Source organism: Canis aureus, chromosome 27 (assembly GCF_053574225.1).
Source record: "Canis aureus isolate CA01 chromosome 27, VMU_Caureus_v.1.0, whole genome shotgun sequence".
NCBI classification, from domain to species: Eukaryota; Metazoa; Chordata; class Mammalia; order Carnivora; family Canidae; genus Canis; species Canis aureus.
In genome coordinates this window covers 15,455,544-15,469,968 of record NC_135637.1, presented here as the reverse complement: position 1 = coordinate 15,469,968, position 14,425 = coordinate 15,455,544, and the positions used below count along the sequence as shown (strand labels likewise).

At 45.0% G+C, this 14,425-nt stretch overlaps 2 long non-coding RNA genes across 6 annotated transcripts in view; both read right to left on the bottom strand.

The window, feature by feature from the left end:
• The window catches only part of LOC144299909 (uncharacterized), a 383,693-nt gene that overhangs the window by 217,046 nt on the left and 152,222 nt on the right, over window positions 1-14,425 (bottom strand). The window lies entirely within an intron of this gene.
• LOC144299908 (uncharacterized) overlaps window positions 1-14,425 on the bottom strand; it is a 132,086-nt gene that overhangs the window by 40,897 nt on the left and 76,764 nt on the right. For all 5 annotated transcript variants that reach the window (XR_013366549.1, XR_013366545.1, XR_013366548.1 and 2 more), the window contains one exon: window positions 12,714-12,834. This is a non-coding gene — a long non-coding RNA (uncharacterized LOC144299908). The remainder of the gene's footprint in view (window positions 1-12,713; window positions 12,835-14,425) is intronic.

Genomic DNA, 14,425 nt, shown 5'->3' with positions numbered 1-14,425 from the left:
GGGTCTTGAAAAAAAAGAAACTGTTCACTACATAAAGACTGTCGTTTCTCTATCTCGGTCTTCTGTTTCTTGCTCTTTCCCCAAAGCAGCTCTCCTGATGCCAGAAATTCAGTAGGGGCTTAGCATAAGAGCACTCACTACTTTGAACTAGAAGTCATAGAGGAGAGCTAACAGCAAAGGAACAGATTTTGACCATCACCACCCCTCCTCCCATTAGGTAGATGGTACGTAAGCTAAGGTCATGTTGTGGCAAAGCTGTTGGGCCTATGGAGAAAGTCCGTTAGACGCATTCACGTCATTGAGCTTTCCTGCTTGCCCAGAGATCTGAAATCAGCACCTCCTCACCCACATACCACCATTTCTGCCACAACACTGAGAACCATGGCTCCTTCCGGGCTGCAGACGTTGACCAGGGAGGAAGTCAAGAGCCACCCCTGAATGGGAATGCCCACCTTTGTACACATTCCAGATGGCAGAAGGAACCCATTCATCAAACGATGAAAATTCCACCCCCACCGCCTCCAGGAAGAATGACCATGAAGTGCTTGTAAATACATGTCGCTAGGTTTAAACAAATTGCATCATTATTTTTATTTCTTGAGGGGAGTCCATGTGAAGGGAACGAGGGGCATACTTCTTATTTGTCCTGCAGACAATACATGCCTGGGCCTTACGCTGCTTCCGTATCTTCTGCCCAAGCCAACTGGCCAGCCCTATGGCCTTTCAACGGGAGAGGGGTGCCAATCCCTACCATTCTATTTTCATACTGTTTGATGATAAAAATCGCTCCAGCAGGACAAATGGCAGTGAACAAAAACAGGAAGCAGCCCCCTGATTAGATAGAGACAGGGTTGCTTATGGAGTAAAAACAAAATGACTAAAGTGATAAATGGGTGGACCATGGACGTTGCAGAACATCTCCTTCCTGGTCAGACCAAGAATAAATGGAAAGAAGAAATCAAGGAAGAAGCGACAATTTGGACTCTAAGAGGGGGCAGAGGAGGTTTGCCCCAAGACATCGCTTGGAAGGTGACTCCTCTAAGTTGCCTCTTTGGTTAAGGTCATGGAGATAACCATCTGGTTTTTAGCCACTTCCTTTGAAAATCTTGCTTGGGCAATTTTTGCTCTGAAATGTAAAGGTCCTTTGAAATCTATGGTCTCAGGGCCTTTGCCAAAACTAAGTCAATGCCTCTTACCTCATTTCCCTCTCATTGAGAGTTAATGGTTGGGGGGAGATAATTTTACTCTCCAGAGGGTAATATTTGGCTAAGAATGTCTAAGGACATTTTTGGTCGTCACAATTGTCAGAGGGTGCTATTCGGCACCTACTGGGTACAGCCTGGGGATGTAACTGAGAATCCTATAATGCCCAACACAGTCCCTAACAACAAGAAATTATCCAGCCCCAAATAGTAACAGTAGCAAAGTTGACAAACCCTGGTCTAGGGTAAGTTCAAATATAGGTACAGGTGTACAGATAGATAGGGACAGAGGTGTAGACAGATATACCAGACATAAGGGTACATATAAGTGTAGGCACAGGGCAGGTACTGATGTGGATGTGGGCACGAACATTGATGCAGGCACACATGCAGACATATATTGAATTCATTCCACAAAGAAGGAAGAAAAAGAAAGCCTGGGCCTCGTTTCCAATACTTAAGTCTTCACAGGACTAAATCACCTAAGAAGTTAATGCAGACATTTCCTGATAAAGATGCAGCAGCTTCCAGCCTGCTGTGAGAGTGGACCTCACTCACCTGGTCCCCCCAACCAGAGCCCCACGATGAGAGTCTGTGTTCAAATCCCACCTCTCCCACTGACTTCCTGCATGGTCTTCATTCAGCACATTCCTCATTCTCTAATTCTTGGCTCCACACCAATGAAGCAGGCGTAATAACTTCTACCTCATATGCTTGTGATAATAATCAAGTAGGATCTCATGAGTAGTGTGACCAATGCCTTGCCAGAAGTCTGGTGATATAGGGACATTCAATAATCTGTGACAGTCATATCATCATCACCATCACCTTCAGATATGAACATGCACTTCGGGTATTTCTCCTTTTTTTTTTTTTTTAATTGTAAAGATTTTATTTATTTATTTGACAGAAGGAGAGAAAGCACATGTAGGGGGAGTGGCAGGCAGAAGGAGAGTGAGAAGCAGACTCCCCACTGAGCAGGGAGCCTGATATGGGGCTCGATCCCAGGACTCTGGGATCATGACCTGAGCAGAAGGCAAACACTTCACCAACTGAGCCACCCAGGCGCCCCTGGGTATTTCTTCTCAATACCCAGAGGGGTTCTCTGCACTGGGGAAACATGACGTGGGGAGACAGAGATGCTAAAATGGGACTCTCTCCCTGCTTTCTTCTTAGCTGAGGCCCCAAGGAAACAGGCCCAGTGACTAAGCTCATCAAAGGGTCTCCTTGACATGCCCTCACCAGGGGAAGAAAAAAAAATGCTCTATCCATTTAATAGAATCTGAGAAACCTGATAAAATGAGTTTCTGGGATATAATGATCTCTTCAGGGTATGACACACTCATGTTCTCCCCCAAGCGGAGCTCAATTCTGTGACCCGCGCCATGCCCTAACCTGTTTTCTAGAAGCAATATCCCCTCTTTTGTATGGAAACCCATTCCACAAGGTTTGGATGGGCTGAGAATCAGAAGTTAACCCAGCTGTCATCCACTGGTGGATGTTTGCCACCCAGCCCAGCTGTCATAGAATACCATCCCCACAGCCCGAGCAAGTGACTTACGGAAGGCGGAGAGAGTAATGCAGACCAGCCAACCATATTTCTGGCCTGGAATTTCTGCAAGACAGTAGAGAAAAGGGAACCTTCTACTCTAGTGTTACTAAGCTAGGATAGTGTAAGCTTGAAATGTCCTGTGACCATGATCCGCCTCCCCGCTCCCTCATTCACCATGAAAGCAAACGATACAGACATGGAAAACAAACATCTGAAGATTGAGAGAGAGAAACAGACCAACCCAGAGACAGAGAAGACAACTGTCGGAGTCTTTATAGTCCCGAAGCCAGGTCCATATCTGACCATCACAGCCAGAGGAGCCAATCGAGTACTTTTTGATTCCTTTTTTTTTTTCTTTTTCCCTTTAATTTTATCAGTCAAGGCTGATGAAGATGAGTCTGAGAGTTCTTGAATAAAAAACCCAAAGAATTAGAAACTACATTCTCACTAGAAGAACAATGAAAGTCTCCAAAGGAGACCAATCCCACCTCCACCAACCCTGCTATGTACTCATCCATTGGAGCAGGACTGGAACACTTTCAACTGGATTTTTTAAAGTGGATTTAAAAAATGGTATAATTAGTAAAATACTGAGGTAAAGAAAAGGATTCTAATTTCTCTATTATGTCAGGACGTCTCAGAGCCTTCATTTTGTTACTTATACAATTGGACTCTCCAAAAGAAAAATAAAACATCCAGGGTCCCAATTAAGAGAGGGAGGGAGGGAGGGAGGGAAGGAGGGAGGGAGGAAGGAAAAAAGGAAAGGGCAGGAAGACAAAGCTTTGGACAAATTGATCAGGGACTTGTTTCTGGGCCAGTTCTGATTACCTTTCACATCCCATCTCACTTCTAGCACCAAGTTCATTACTGGTGACAAATCATGTTGCACCCCGTACTGACATTAGCAAGAAAGAAGAGGCAAGCTAATGAGGAGGATGTGCACATGGAGATTTTCTGCCTCTTTCCTTCCCATTACTTCCAGGTCAACAATTTAGCAGTGCCTGCATGTCTCCTGTGTGCCAAGCCCTGAATGACAAGCCACAGCTACAGAAACAAACAAGACACAACCCTCATGTCCAGGAAACTCCAATCAGAAAGACCAACAAATAAAGATACCTCAATCCAGGGAGGATACGGTCATGAGGATGTAGGGGAAGCTCCCCAGAGAAGAAGATGCCCAGAATGTCGGGAAAGGGGAGGAGGGCACTTGGAGTTTATGAGAAAAATAACCAAGCCCACCCCAAAGCTATTCTAGTTTCTGGACTGACAAGTCAGGCCACCCCGATGACCCTCTCCTGAATATATCTGCCACTGCCCCTTCTGTCTGGCCTTCTGAAAGCCACATGGTTACATTTTGCTACAGAACAGCGATCAGTGGAAATAATTGACGTAGATTAAGCTATGGGCAGGGTGTATAGATCATGGGCCCAGATCTAATTCCAGCCTGGTCCACTCAATTACACAGGAGCTTCTTACTGGAGAAGCAGGTGTAGTTACTGTAAATAAGTTCAACTTTGGGCACGGATGTCATTGGGTAACTGCATTTGCTATGCTTGGGTGATACATAAGGAAACCATCAGCAGTGTGATCGTTGAGTCTACAGGGACATGGCTAGCCTCTCCTGACAGCCTGGCATCTAAGTGACCCAAGGATGCACTCACTAGGAAAACCAGCTTTGTGTTTGCTTTATTCGCATTCCTAAATTTTAAACTGGTAGGGAAATATGCAAGAATAAATAAGTGATGGCCTCCACCAGGAAGGCTCTAAAACAGACACCAAAAGGCTTACAATGACAGAGACGGGCAAGTAGAACAGAAGTTTTGACTGAAGGGTAATATTAGGTGCTATTTGGGAAAATGTTTACCAGCTGTGCAATCTTATACCAGTGACTTAACCTCTCTGGGCCTCACTTTCTATGTCTGCCAGTGGGGCCAATCATTTATCCCTATATCACAGAGCCATTAAGGGTCTGTAGTAGGAGGACAAATGTAAGATCTTTTGGATTTTTCAAAGTGTGATGCACACATGAGATACTACACTCAACAAAACTTGAGAGAGGCCGTGAGAGCAGGGAGATTTGGCCAGATTTAGTTATAAGACCATAAGGAAAAAAAAAAAACAGTATCAAAGTTATTCTGACCAAAAGCACAGACTTCTAGTTATAAGATAAATAAGTTCCGGGGATCTAATGCACAGCATGGTGATTGTAGGTCATAACACTCTATTGCAGATCTTAGATGTTCTCAACACAAAAAAAGTCATGCTGATTATGTGATGCAGGTTAAATCACTTCCCCAAGGTTTTTAAAGTAGTAAGTAGCAAGCTGAGATGTGAATCCTGATTGATTGGGATTGCAAATCTGTGCCCCAGCATCTCCCATTTCCTTTCATGTGTTTGATTGACTTGCAAGAATCAGAAGGGAATCAAGCATTTAAGAATGTGGTATATGCACACAATGGAATATTATTCAGCCTTAAAAAATAAAAGAAGGATAGCCTGCCATTTGTGACAACACAGATGAACATGGAGTATACTAGGTTCAGTGAAATAAGCCAGTCACAGAGGGACAAATAGTGCATGATTCCATTTATATGGAGTATTTAAAATAGCCACACTCATAGAAGTGGACAGTAGAATGATGGTTCCAGGAGCTGGGAGATGAGAAGGAGAAAAGAGGAGGGTTTGCTATCAGATGGGTATGAAGTTTCAGTTATGCAAGATGAATAAGTTCTAGAGACCTGCAGTAACATACTGTGCCTAGAGTTAATAGCAGATCCCACACTTAAAATTTTGTTAAATGTCATGTTGAATGTTCTTCCCACAATTTAAAAAAAGGGACAACTTCATCTCCCAAAAGCCTAAGGTTGAAGTCTTGTGGCAAAATATTGAACTGGACTAACTCTGAATACCTTCAACTGTCACACGGGATAAAAGAGTAGTTACCTTATAGCATTATCTAGGAAGCGAATGACCTAACCCATGCAAAGCATTTGGCACGGTGCCTGGAACATACTAACAGCCCAATTAACATTTGTTGCTATTGTTTTGATTATCAGCAGCAGCATCATGCTATGACTCCAGTGCCCAGACAGGTTGCCAAGAATTGATGCTCTCCTATCACTTCGTCCCCTGTCCAGCAGCCTCCTCCAGCCAACAAGCACCAAATGGCTGCCAGGCAAGCCAGGATCTCCATCTTCACTTCAGAAGAAGGAATATTCATAAACTTCACAATCTAATAAAATGTTCAAGGGACCTGAGGGGTTTGAAAACTCTTCAAACTGAAAATCATAAAAACAAGTTATTTTATCATATCTAGCAACAGTCCAGCTTTAATGTCATCCATGTTCTAGTTCTTCGAAAGAACAAAGCTTGAGTCAAGTTTTGGCAGGCTTTCCTAGCCGATCCAGAGAGATACATGGGCAGATAGATAAGATGAAATCACAGTATAGACGCATAGATAAGATGACACCACAGTATGACACATTCCCTTCACATTTGACTTTTTGCACCAGGATCATAAAGAGGGTAATTTTTCAGAAATACTGGAGGGCTTCATCAATTTTCCTAAGGGCATCTCTTAATCCTTTGATACATAAATCATTCTTGCTCGAAGCACCTGTCATGTCAACTGGCCTGACTACCATATTCTCATCCATCAAACACTTTGTTTGTAATTAGAGCCTCTCTCCAGTGAAATTTTCATCCACTTTATGAAATCCTACATCTTTTGCAAGATTTGCAATTCCACTTTGCAATCTATTTGTATCATATTTGCATAGATCTGTTGGCGACCTACCGCATCTGGCAATCTATGAAGGAGTGTCCAACAAAGGGGTTGATGCACCAGTGGGTAGTTGTGCTTGTGGCAAATGGGGCAGGAAGTTTGGGGAGGGAATATGTGAATACATGATGAGTTTATTGGTCATCATTTTTATACCATGACAACCTTTGCTTCTCTACACAACTCTGTATGGGCCCAGATCATGACTTGCCAATTAATGAGATCTCCCAAATTTTGTTTATAACCCTTGAATACAGGAAACCATCAGGTGTATGCAACAATTGATCCTCTTGCCTTGAGTTAGATGGGGTGAGTTTCCGTCCACAAAAACAAATATTTCTTGGCTAAACCCTCCAGGCACTTAAGCTTTCCCTCTAATTTTTTATTGTTTCATATGAATTATTTAGTTCAGACTTGCCGTAATTACATAAATGTCAAAAAATTGGATTTGGTAATATTCTCAGTAATAATTTCTGATAGTTGAACAGCACAGACCATGAAACAAAGGGCATTTATAGGCATGGGGTTCTTCATTGCACAAAAATTTGTTACCCCATGCTAACATGATAATGAGGTTATATCTGGAAGCAAAAAGCCACTTATAAAAAAATGCATAAGTGAATGGTCACTCATAAATTAATTTAATTCCCATTCAAACCTCATTCCCCACATAATCAACTCATTTGGTGAGCTGGAGCAAGTCATATCGTGTCTCTTGCTCTCAGCTACCTCATGTGTAAACCGAAAACAAAGTCAGCCCAAAATGAAGATTTGCACATTTGCTGAAATGAAAAATAGAAAAGCTTTTCAGTCAGCAAACAGAAGTTCAAAGAAAGGTACCTATAAGCAGAACCAGACGGTCGTTGCTCAATGACTCAATGACAGTTCTCCTGTGCGGTATTGATAAGACAAACATATTTTAGCTGGGCTGCACTCTTCAGCTTCCCTTGCAGCTAGGTATGAATACATCAACATGGTGATTGTGTTCTGGCCAACACAACAGGGGAAAATACATGCAATTTCCAATTTGTGCCTTTAGAGTGAAAGACTATTTCCTTCCCACCTTCATTTTTCTCTTTCCACTGGCTGGACAACACAGCCTTGGCAGTGACCAAGATTTCGTGCAGAAACGCCCAGGGAAGCATCAAACAGTAAAAACATCCTAAGGATGAGGAAGAAAGAAGACAGAAGAAACCTGATCCCTGGAACCTCCAAAGTTTGGAGGGGCCATACCAGCCAGCACAATGTCTTACATGCAAGAGGAGTGAGTGTCTACCTCACTAAAACTACCATTATTCACAGTTGTATCTCTGGCAGCTGAACTATGTCTCACTTGAGATGGGATGATTTTCCCCTTACCTCCCACACAATTAAACACACCCTCCTTAGCCCCCCACCACCATGTGCAAGAGAAATAAACTGGAGGTAATATCAAGGAGTGGCTAATAATGTGGGTTCTAGAGTCTGATTAACTTTGGCCAAATCCAGCTCTACCACTTTCTGACAATGTGATAAGTGAATGCGATCTAACCTATATAAATCTAGGATTGCTAATATATAGATTGAGTGTGATAAGAATAGCTACTTCAGGGATCTCTAGAAGGTTTAGTTATTATAAGGTTGAACGGAATAATGCATGGGAAACACTTAGCATAGTAACATACCCAGCATTTAGTAAATGTCATTTCTTGTTAGTACAGGGAAAGATGTTTTCAGGACTGGAAGAAGCTGCAATGCTAAGTTCAGTTTGGGGAGCTAATACCAGAGTGATGCCCCTGGGAACTCACTCATCCCATTTTTTCTTATCCACTAAGTGGATTTCCTTTCGAAATGTGAACTTGCTTTCCCTTTGGCAAGTTCCCAATGTATGGAGAAAAAAAGTTGAAAGACCATGATCTATTATTTAGTTTTGGTTTGGGAGATGGGGTGTAGAGGCCACAAGTAGTGCCAGGTAATATAATAGTCAGTACCCACATCTTTCCAAGAGAGCAAGGGACTGTGTGGGTCCAGCCAGCCATACACCTGCTCCAAATCACAGGGAACTACATTTCCCAAGCTCCTTTGTCTTCTGACTTCCTGGTTGGCTCAGCCAATGGAAGACACTGGTGGAAGACTGGAGGGAGGGAAGAGGAAGCAGCCAGGGGTATTTCCCTCTCCATCCACCCATCCTTCTTTGGCGGTTCCTCCATGACCTTGGTAACACTTGGAGGTCCTGGCGTTGGCCTCTGGAAATATAAGCTCCTTTATTCCTTTTCACTAAGTATGGTACTGATCTCATACTATTTGTAATCATTGAATTGTCTCACTGCCCCTATTGGCCTCCTTGGCTCTTCCATCACCTATGGATTCAACTCCCTGCATTAAATTCTCTCTGCTTGAGGGACCTTTAATGATGTCTGCTTTCAGTCCAGACCCTGAGAGATTTAACACAGCAGCTCCAGTGCCCAATACACTGCCTTATCTGTGCAAGGGCCTCAATGCACATGTGTTGCATGAATGAATACTTGCAGCAGGACGAGGCTAAAATAATTACTCGGAACTCCATCCTCTGCCGGCTCTGAAGAACTGTGAGGCTGAACACACCCCTTATGGGATACTTGCCTCTGCCGCAAAGGCTCTCAGCTGGCTGAACAGCTGAATAAACCAATGCACCCATCTTTCAAAACCCCAATTTTCATCTGGTCCCCCAAAGTAGTGAACCCCAAGCCCTCAGATCTTGAACTTCCAAAGGATTTCTTTGGGAGGAATTTCTTCTGGAGACCTTCCTTTTATAAATGATCCAGCTGAGAACATGACAGATGAGGGGAACTGAAGAGACAAGGGTGTAGAAAAAAAACACAACTCCTCCCGAGAAGCTATTTATCTCCAGACAGTGGGGGCACTGCTAAGGATCAGCGCAGCGCTTTCCATATTTGTAAATATCTGTTTGGTCCAAGAGTTCTCTCCCATGGAAACAGCTTATAAACCAAGCTGCCTGAGTTTATTCCTCAGATCGAGGAACATCCTGAGGTCTGATCACGTTGTTGTTTTATTGCAGAAAAGAAGAGAAAGAGACCAAAGGGTTTTAGAAAGGTGACAGGGGACTCAGGTAGAAAGCGGGAAAGTTTGTCTTTCAGATTGAGGGGTTTGGTTATAGAACCAGCAAAATAAATTAAAGGAAAATTAAAATTAGCATCAGCTCTCTACCTAACACAGGAACTGCCCTCTCGATGTAGAGTTCCAAATTCTTTAGGCACATCTGGCTAAGCAAGTGGCCACTTTACCAAGTCATCAAACAAAACCTAGAAGCAGTAAGTAGATGGGAAAAGACCTAACTCTCCAAGAGGAAGGTTTCCCGGGCAATGTCAATGCCACCAAATTCTATGGACCACAATTTGAGTGGTGAAATGATGTTTTCATCTCTTGTTTATGTTTGACAGTGAAGAAGCCTAGAACCCAGGCAGTGGATGTTCCATCCACTCATAACTGATACACATCCATGGTAGGACGTGGGTCCAACCCATGTTCCATGAAAGTGTGCCACCTGTTGAAGGCAAATGTTTCCTCTCAAGGCTGAAACGTGTGCCTTGAAGTTTACCTTGGAGATGATTTGACTTGCCTCCTTAACTATTTGACTTCAATTTTTTCCCCCACTTCTTCCAAGCCAATAAGCCCACCTCTTTTTCGTGAGGACATTATATCTCAAATCATAGATTTTTAAGGCTTGGGGGTGAATTTGAAGTTCAACCACCTCGATAACAATAATATTTTCTATGTGCCAAGGGCTTACTAGGTCCTGTATGCACTGTTCTAAGTACTTTACCTATTTTTATTTCATAAGGCAGCCTTTTTATTTATTTTTTAAAAGATTTTATTTATTTATTCATGAGAGACACAGAGAGAGAGATACTTGCAGCAGGAAGAGGCTAAAATAATTACTCGGAACTCCATCCTCTGCCGACTCTGAAGAACTGTGAGGCTGAACACACCCCTTATGGGATATGAGAGGCAGAGACACAGGTAGAGGGAGAAGCAGGCTCCATGCAGGGAGTCAAACGTGGGACTCGATCCTGGGTCTCCAGGATCACACCCTGGGCTGAAGGCGGCGCTAAACCGCTGAGCCACCGGGGCTGCCCAAGGCAGCCATTTTAAAAAAAGATTTACCCATTTATGAGAAAGAGAGAGTGAGCAGAGGGAGGGGCAGAGGCAGAGGGAGAGAATCCTCATGCAGACTTCCCACTGAGCACAGAGACCAATTGGGGGCTTGACCTCAGGACCTCAAGATCTCAACCTCAACCGACGCTCATCCGACTGAGCCACCCAGAAGCCCCTCATATGGTAGCTTTGATCAAAGTGTTCTCCAGAATGTTAATCTCACAGCACACTCCATAAATTAAAAATACTGTGATCCAAAAGAATTTGCAGAAATGTAGACTTCTATCTAGATCCTTCTCAGGGGGAAGAAAATCAACATGCATCATAGATGCTGGAAGTCCTGCACTTATGAAAACCATTGCATTTTTTAACAGGGTGTTTCCCAAACATCTCAATCCGTGGAATCCTTATTTCCTGAAATCCAATTAGCATCATGCCCCCATTCCGATCACCCAGAAAGCTCAGTCTCATATTCATACGCCCTGGCAAATCTAATTAAGATAGAAAAAGCCTCCAGTATCTTATAAGAGAAAGAGTTTTCAACAAGGAGAATTATTAGCAAGGAGCTCCTTAACACTTTCCTAACTGGAAGACTGATGGTTGAGAATGACCCATTTTGTTAAGAGATTTAAGGACTCTCTAAATGAAATTTCCAAGTGGACACGTGGAATATCTTCAAAGACATCTCTAGCTCTTCACCCTAACCCCAATGAGCCTCGGAGGCGTTATAATCGATATTTAAACAACGTCCTTCCCCACGTCCGTTCAAGATGTTATCTGCCAGGCGTAAACAGGCCCGTCCCTGAAGTCTTAGCCACCCCTGTGTGATATCAACCAGCTGCCCAGAGCCCCTTGCTGGAGGCCAATCCTCCTCCTGCTGCACCCGCTTAGCACAAGCTGGGCTTCCTGGCGGGAGGGACTTCTCTTTGAAGTTCTAAGGGAGCACTGTGGATGGTATGTGTGGGAAGAAAACCCGAGATTCATCCTTCATGGAGCCATGAGAACTGAATCTTTCAGGAAAAGGAGGTATAGTTTAGCACCTCAAATAATAAAATAGCAATGGCAACCCACGAGACATTTATAAGGCACTTGCTAGTGTCAAACATAGCACCAAAGATTGTCTTGTTTAAGTGCTTCCAGATGGGGAAATGGAAGCTAAGTGAGTTAAGTGACTTGCCCAAGGTCATGATGCAGGTGATCGACGGAGTTCAGCTTTTGTTGGTTCGACAGGTTTCTCAGCCCCAAAAGTGGGACGAGAGCAGGATTCTTTGCCAACCCCAGGGGCAGAGAATGGGTTGTCCAAGAGCTGCCCTTACCCTGGAGAACACCAACAGGGCAGTTATGAGCCCAAGAAAGGTGAGCTCCCATACGCTCACTCTCTGAGCAGGCAAGGGAGACACATGCTGATGGCGGGGAGGCAGGGGCTATGTTCTGGCCACTACAAGTCCCCATGGAGAGCCACTTCACTTCATGTGCTCGGGGCCAGGAAAGCCAAGGTCTGTGGGTGTAACTGTGATGGCACATGTACAAGGACAGGACCTGTCAACATGCGCAGGAGCTCCCAAAAATAGCACAGTTGTCGATCGAAGAGGCAATCTCCCTCAGCTGTCTACCGAACAATGCATCTCCCTTGAATACCAACCATCTCCATGCTATGTGAATTCATGGGTGCTGCCCTGCTCTTCCAAACATGAGGATGCATTACACAAAACAAAAAATTTTGAAAGAACTTGCCAGCAACTAAGATGATGTGGGGCAGGGAGTACAGGAGGCAGGGGATGGAGGGTACTGCAGACACTTGGAGGGTGACCCTGAATCTAAGAAATGCCTCCACCTACGAATTTTCTCCAGATCCACATTCCAGCAGAGTTCTTCTTTTGTGGGAGTGGTATCCAGAGGGAGTGCAGAAGATGGTGCTGAGGAGATCAGGTGACTGAGGATCAAGTCCCAGCTCCTCCAGCAACCCCTGTATGCCTTGGGCAAATTCCTTATCTCTGAGCCTCAGTCTACCTATATGTGAAAGTGGGGAGCAAGTAGAACCTACCCGAGATTTGCTCTGAAGATGATAGGAGCAGTCCGCACATGAGGAGCCCCATGTAAGAACCAGTTGCGGTTTGCTGTCCCCTCATGACAGCAAGCTGTGGAGAGCTGAAGATCTTCTGTAACTGAGGAGAAAAGAAGACAAAAGGAAACCAGAGGGAATACAAGAATGAAAAGAAGCCAGGAGAGAAAAGGAGAAATCCACCTCCCTGGAGCCTGTGGGGGCTGCTGCCAACCTGAGACACAGAATGAAAAACAGCAAGTAACTGGAGTTTCACCGTGCCCACCCTCCACTCCCCCCACCAGCCACTTCCCTCTGCACCCCAGGCTTTCTCCCTGCCCCCCCTCCCAACAACCACAGAAAAGCCATTTCTGGGATAATGGCACAAAGGAAAGTGCCCTTGACCTCAAGTGAGAAACTGTTAAAAGAAGCAGGAGAAGGAGAGAGGAAGAGGGGGAGAAGGTGGAGGCAGAGGAGGAGGGAGGGAGGGACGGGTCGAGGGGAGAGAGGGAGATAAGATTGATCTGCAAACTGTATTTACCTAGAAACATTCAGGAAAGGCTCAGGCCCCCAGACCCAGTCCCCCTGCCATTTCTTTAGCCAGAGCCTTCCCCCTTTGCCTCTGATGAATGTATTCAAATCCATGCAGATCTTATTAGTAGAAAACAAAAATTGTCTCCAAAAAACAAACAAATAAAAAGCAGAACAACGAGACCATTTGAAAGCGCCTTGACTCTGCCTTTGATGACTTCTTTTGGTTCTGAAAAGGGTGTATGGTGGTTAGGAGGACTTCGTACCTAGACAGACTCGGGTTCAAATCCTCGTTCAGCCACCTAGAAACAGTGTGACCTCAGGCAAGTCACTTAAATTTACTAAACCCAGTTTCCATGTCCCCGGTGTGGGAGGAAGAGGAAGGTTACTCACTCACTGGGCCATAGGGGAGGGGATTGGATGAGGTAGTGCCAGGGAAGCACTTCGCACAGGACCTGGTACGTGATAAACGCACAGTAACTGGGGGCTGCTATTCATGGTAGGATGTTTGACACTCCTCCCATGTGTGAGGTAAAAAAGACCACACGCACACACGCACACACGCACATACCCTTCCCAATGGGGTGTAAGGTCCCTGGGCCACCTGCCGGGAAAGCTGGCACACACGGGCACAGGACTCGGCCCCAAGTGATGCTGTGGCCTGAAGACCACCCACTAGGAACTAAGCTCCTCTTCTCGGACGTGCCGTGTTGATCTGCTGCCAGCTTTTGCCTTCTTCTCTCTTAAACATCACGCACTATCTTATCATACATGAAAGCTAAAAGATGCTATCCGACATGAAATTTTAAAATCCTTTAGAGCAGCCAGATCTCCTCCTAAACTGGAGGGTCCTCGGCTTGCAGTGCGGCCTGGGGCTTGGAGCCTTCCCCATCACCGCTGCTCTCAGTGCCTGGAAGGCTGGCAGGGACCAAACGGGCCGGAGTCGAGATAGCACCGGGCTGAGGGAGGGGACGGAGTTGCCCAGAGCCTCATCAAAAGTGAGTGGAGTATTCCCAAGCCGGTCCTGTGGACCCCATTCACCCCAGCATGGACCTGCCACTGCGACCCAGCCAAGTACTGCCGCCCCGTCCCCAACCATCCCCTCTGCACTGCCCGACTGCCCAGAGAGCACCGTTCTCCTAGTCCAAACCTCCCTTGTACCATGTTCTCCAAGCCAGCCTCCC